Source organism: Prosopis cineraria, unplaced genomic scaffold (assembly GCF_029017545.1).
Source record: "Prosopis cineraria cultivar Desert tree isolate PC_DT_omini unplaced genomic scaffold, ASM2901754v1 PC5, whole genome shotgun sequence".
Lineage (NCBI taxonomy): Eukaryota > Viridiplantae > Streptophyta > Magnoliopsida > Fabales > Fabaceae > Prosopis > Prosopis cineraria.
The window spans coordinates 4,557,497-4,563,922 of NW_026555336.1; the positions used below are offsets into that span (position 1 = coordinate 4,557,497).

A 6,426-nucleotide genomic window follows, 5' to 3' on the forward strand; every position below is an offset into this window, starting at 1 on the left:
GATTAAAATAATTCCACCGCAATATAAATACTTTTTAAAATATGTTAATTGCATATATTGCCCAAAAAGTTTTTAATATTTTTTTTCTTTTAAAAAGGACAATTGATTTTAATAAAAAGATTAGATCCAATCGAAAACATATTGAACCTAACATAGAAACATAACAATATAGGAAAACTAAAAAGAGGAAATTAAAAAAAAAAGGGTTCCGAAGAAACATTCCCACGCAGTTATGCCACAATTTGCTAGAAGAAACTCGTTTCCAATTAGAAGGAGAATCACGAACCATGCAATTGCACGAACGAATAAAAAGACAACCAAAGGTTCTTGAAGAAATGGCTTAAAAGCCATGATAAAACAATGATCCGACAGCATCCCAAAGATACCAACATCTCCAGAGCAAGAATTTCAAATGGAAGTTTGGTCTGATAGCCATGGACACAATAATTACAGCACAAAACATCAAAAAACTAAACAAGAAAAACAGGGTTCCCTAGAACAGTAGGGAAAGCATGACACTGCCTATTTCATGCAAAACCAAACCAAGACAGTCTAGAAGAAGGGGGGAAAAACACTATCGAATAACAAGAGGAAATGATTGAGAAAAGCAATAAACCCCAGAGAAGGAAACATTAGGAACCCTAAAAAACAGAGGAGAAAGAAAGGAAAATAAAATAATTAAACGGAAAGAGAAGAGAGAAAAAATAGAAAAGTAGTAGAACATGGAGTATAGCTTTATACATGACAGCTGCTTGTCCTAAAAGCATAACCGTGCCCCGTATTTATATCTTGCCTTGTCAAGGGTTTGCAATTTTGGAGGTCTGGGGAAGGTTTTTTGTTGGTAATGAAAGCCTGATATCTTATATTTACTTCTTGTACTGTTTAATTTGGATTATCAAGGAATGTTCAGTCAATGGTCTGCCACTCTCATGCTTTAATCAAGAAGATCTCAGATTAATACCATCAGGGACTGGATATGACTTTGGATTTGTTAACCTTCATGACATTCCATAATGGTATGTTTTGTCCTGCAATTTTTGGAAGGCTGGAAGACATGTTCATGTTCTTGAGAGAGACTTGACAGAGCCAGACAGAATCGTGGGTGAACCTCTCCAGCCAGGGGGTTACTTGAAGCTAATTGAATTGGGGTAAGAAGATATACTGGTCAAAGGAGCATACAAACTTTGTATGGATTACTAAGGTGCTCGGTTGAATCTGATATCTTTTCTTGTGATCAGCTTGGTTACAAGTTGCTTCTATTAGTACCAAAATGGTGAATTACATATATGTATTTTTGAAATTGAAAGAAATGTACACAAATTTAAATAAAATATTTTAACACATGCTTCAAATTTATCTTCAACCCTGTCACTGTCATTATTATCAGCTCATGGTAGGCGGAGGCTAAGTTGGCTATCAATACAAATATCTTTTATCGACAATGTTTGAGATGTGATATAAATTTTTGTCTTCTGTGTCAGATTGTGTGGACCAGATTGATGCTCAAAGAGTGCTAGGGTATGCTCTTTTCAAGGACGGAAAAAAAAACTATGCTCTCTTATCCCTTGGAAAAGCTTCACGCTGATATGGCTGGGAGGAGCTTTCACAATGGCCGTTTTATACAGAAGATGAGAGAAAAAGCTGCTGAACTTCCCAAGTAATCTTTCTTGTCCCTTTCTAACTGATATGTTTTGCTATTAGCAATGTTGTGTGGGATATATGATGTCAATAGCTGGTATATTTCATTTTCCATGCATTTTTTCTTGTATTCTTGGGCTTGATGATCTTATTCTTGTCACTTCCATCTGCACTTATTTTCCGTTTAGTGTACGGATGGAACAAGGCAATGTAACATCCCTGCTTGAGGAAAATGGAACTGTCAAAGGAGTCTGGTGCAAAACCTAGGGTGGACCAGAGCATAAAGCTTATGCTCCCTTGACAATTGTGTGTGATGGCTGTTTCTCAAAGTTGCGTCGGTCTCTTTGCCAGCCTGAGGTTGTATTGCCGTGCTAGAAATGTTTGTTTCCTTTTTATATTTTGATGTTAAGTTTTTCCCCCCATTGAAAGTCAAGAATATGCCACAAGGGAGACATCAGAAGATGCTTTTATCCACACACCAATTAGTCAGTACACTTAATTTTGAGGCTCCTATATACCTAAGAGCTAATTCTCTTTAACCTTTGCCAGATAGAAGTGCCCTCTTGTTTTGTGGGTTTAATCCTGGAAAATTGTCTACTTCCATTTGCAAATCATGGGCATGTTATTTTAGCAGATCCCTCCCCGATCTTACTTTATCCAATCAGCAGCACTGAGGTTCGTTGCTTGGTTGATTTACCTGGCCAAAAGCTTCCATCAGAAATGGTGAAATGGCCAATTATTTGAAGAATACAGTGGCTCCACAGGTATCTTAAATTGTGCTTTATCGACAGTCCAATTGCAGTATGTTGTGACTTACAGTCTTTATATTTTCTTTCCTCAGTGGAAGAGCCAAAATTTTCAATTTGTTTTATCCTTCATTTTCCTGCATTCCTTGCGTTAATTTTTATCACAGATTCCACCAGAGCTTCATGATGCTTTCATATCCGCGGTCAATGGGGGAAATATTAGAACCATGCTTGACAAAAGCATGCCAGCACATCCTCTCCCTACTCCTGGAGCTCTTTTAATGGGTGATGCTTTCAACATGCGGCATCCCTTGACTGGTGGAGGAGTGACAGTGGCACTGTCTGATATCGTTGTGCTCCGCGACCTTCTCAGGCCATTACATAACTTAAACAATGCAGCTTTTCTGTGCAAATATCTTGAATCCTTTTACATCTCACGCAAGGCAAGCAACGCAGCTTTCTGCATTTTATGTATTTTATTTTGTAAATTGGTCCATGCACTGTGCTGCTTACAGTTAAATGTCTAATGAATATAAATATGAAAGTAAAATCAGAACCACTAATGTTCCCATCAACTAGCAATTCATGACCTGTTGCAGCCAGTGGCATCCACTGTAAATACGTTGGCAGGTGCCCTATACAAGGTGTTTTCTGCTTCACCTGATCAAGCAAGAAAACAACTACGCCAAGCCACTTTTGATTACTTGAGCCTTGGAGGCATCTTTTCGAATGGACCAATGGCTTTACTCTCTGGTCTAAACCCCCGTCCACTTAGTTTAGTTCTCCATTTCTTCGCGGTCGCAATCTTTGGAGTTGGCCGTTTGCTCCTCCCATTTCCTTCTTTTGAACGCATCCGGATGGCAGCCAGATTAATTTGGGTGAGTTCCTGCCTGCTCCTCCTTTTCCCATCCATTCTAGTTCATTAGCCACGATGAGTCTGCTTTTTTATGACGCTTTGACTTGATAACAAGTTTGTTGTTCTCACTGGAGAAATTGTTGCAGTGTGCATCAGGCATAATATTCCCCATCATCAAGGCTGAAGGTGTGAGGCAAATGTTTTTTGCTGCAACTTTACCAGCTTATTACAGAGCTCCTCTTGATAGGTGATGCATTATCTAATGGCTTTGATGTGTTTGGGAATTAGAATTCCCGTTGACCCAGCTGCCTTTTGTAAGTAAGCTTATATACGCCTGACAATACCTATACAAAGCATTTACTTGCTTGTTTGTATATATGATAGACATGCACGAGCACTTTATTCAATTGTATGCATTGATGCATATATGCATCTTTAACCGCCATGATTAGTTATCCTTATGAGTTAAGGATCAAAGTCCTTTCATATCATTTTCTTTTCCTTTTTTGTTTTGTTTTTACCCCCTCGGGTCCCCCTTGATTGTTAATGATCCCTTCCTTAATGTGCCGATGCCATTTCAACTCAAAACTATCAATGTCATTCAGGAGAAGACTAGCATAACTTTCCCCGTAAAGAAAAAGCTAATACATTTAAATAGGATATGGGATGAAGGATTAATTTAATAAAAAAGAAAAGTCTCCACAATTTTAACTTAGTTAAAATTTAATTTTTAAATTTTGACTTATTTTAAATTTGATCTTTAAATTTTGACTTTTGTAACTCAAGTGCTATTGCTTTATTTATTTAAAATATCAGTCCCTATTTTTATAAAACACAATTATAAACAATAAGGTTGTTTTTGTGAACAATGTATTTTGTCTGAGCATATAAAAATAATAATAAATTTAACTCAATATATATATATATATATATATAAATACAAAAATAAAATTTAATCTTTCTTAAGATTATATTTTTGAAATATAAAATTTTCTAGAATTTAATCTTATAATTAGAATTTTTATTTCTTTTAGTTCACTAAAAGAAATTAATTAAATTAATATATATATATAATAAAAAAATAAAATTTGATCCTTTTTAGGATTATATTTTTTAAAAAAAAAATCTTGCTCAAATCTTTAAAGCAATCTCTCAATAATTCAAAATATTGAGAGTAAAAAAAAAAGAAAGCATTTTTTAAAATTATAATATAAAATAAAAACAAATTAATTGGTAAATAGGGAGAGTGAAACGCGGCACTTTGCAGCATTTCACTCCCCTTTTAGAGTCAGCTAGGGCAGCGAGCGAGAAAGAGGGCAGTGTCTAAGAAGTAAGCCCTAGATCGGGCTTTTCGACTAGAGCAGAGCAGATCGAGCTACACACGACATCAGAATGAAGGCAGAAGGTGAAACCTAGGATGAAAAGCTAGAGCAGAGCAGACCAAGCAGCGCACGACAGTCATGCACAAAAAGAGGAAGAGGAAAGTAGAAGCAAAGATAAGAAAAGGCAAACGAAGGCCAAGCATTTCAACCACCCCTGAGCACTTTCGGCCAAATGCAGAAGCCAAGTAGAGGAACCAGAAGAAAAGAAAGAAGACGGTGATGCACACGAACACGACAAAGATGGAAACTTAGCGGAAGGGAAGGAAAAGCAAAAACAGAGATGATGATTTGAGAAGGAAGCATGTAATGATAAGTAGTAGTTGACTCTCTATATAAAATTTGAGCCTGGAACCAAAAAAGAGAGAGCTATCTAAATTTTTGTGGAGAGGAATCAAGCGAGAAGAGACCGAAATATATGTGTACTTTTTAGAGAAGGGGACCGAGAGAATTGAGGGGATTCAAGGCTAATTCTGGAAGTAATTTGAGGCTTTGAAGGTGAGAGAGGTTTGGAAATTCCCAACTGCTGCAATAGGTTTGAAATTCATGACTCCAAATTACTCTAATTTTGATTGATTAGCTTGTGTTACCTGGTTAATTATCTGCCTCTTGTTCTTTTTGATTGTGATTCGGTGTTGGGAATCTGGAGTTTAAAATTAAATGGAATTTTTCTATGTGTTTTTTCCTTCAGTCAACTTACCCAGGGGTACTGGGTTTAGCTCAATATATGTATGTGTTGAACGAGTGATTTGGGTTTAGCTCAATATATGTATGTGTTGAATGAATGCCTGGATTTAGCTCTGTATCTGTATGTGTTGAATGAGTGTTTATCTTGGCTGAATAATTTGTGCATGTTTGAAGTCATTTAAAAGCTCAAAGACAGAGTAGAAATTTAAGATGTCATTTGGTTAAAAGCTAGTTTCATGACCTAATGGTTGGCATTGCGTGAACTATCTAAATTTCAGTATTTAATGGTATATTAGTAAAATACTAAAGTGTGGTTATGGGTATGAATGATATTGTTTTTTTTTTAAGTTTTCATGGATCACTGCTCAACTATTTATAAGATTATATATGATTTTATGCCCTTTAGTGATCAGAGAATGTAATTCAATTGAATTTCTAGCCTCATGGTATTTGAAGATTTATCATCATGCTTGCTTATTAATCATGAGAATTTATCAATGTTATGGTGACTGTTTTGGGTATAGTTTGATCATAATAATAATCCTCATGCTTTTTGATTTATTGGCCATATGAGATTTTAAGAAATCAACATAGGCATTCAAAATGATTATCTACCATGTAAATCAATAAGGTTTCACAGGTCTATAGATCTAATTTGTATATATTGATATAGATTTCGATGATCCTCTATAAAAATTAACCTTTTTAAACTTAAATTGATAAAATATTTAAGTTTTCGTGGGAAAGTTTAAGGAATTTTCATGGAAATTTAAATTAATTGTATCATCATATAGGATAATAAATCCTCACAAATAATGTGATTATCCATTTACATATAGTAAATAAATAAATTTTTGTAAATAAAATAAAATAATAAACGTTTTTTTAAATTATATTAATATATTCACGTGATGATCTTAAAATCTTTTGGTCATATGAGATTTTTGAATCTCTATAAATTGTTGAGATAATCATTTTGTCGTGAGTTAATAAGACTCTGCTGTTATGATGATTACAAGTTTTATCATTCTCTGCGAGTGATAAAAGTTCCTGTTGGCATATCAAATAAATTTTCAATATATGAAAGAACATATATTAAAATAAAATGTTTTGTAAATAA

At 34.8% G+C, this 6,426-nt stretch overlaps 1 pseudogene; it reads left to right on the top strand.

The window, feature by feature from the left end:
- The first annotated feature begins 1,481 nt into the window (after positions 1-1,481).
- LOC129310694 (squalene monooxygenase SE1-like) lies at positions 1,482-3,731 on the top strand (annotated as a pseudogene).
- The last annotated feature ends 2,695 nt before the right edge of the window (positions 3,732-6,426 follow it).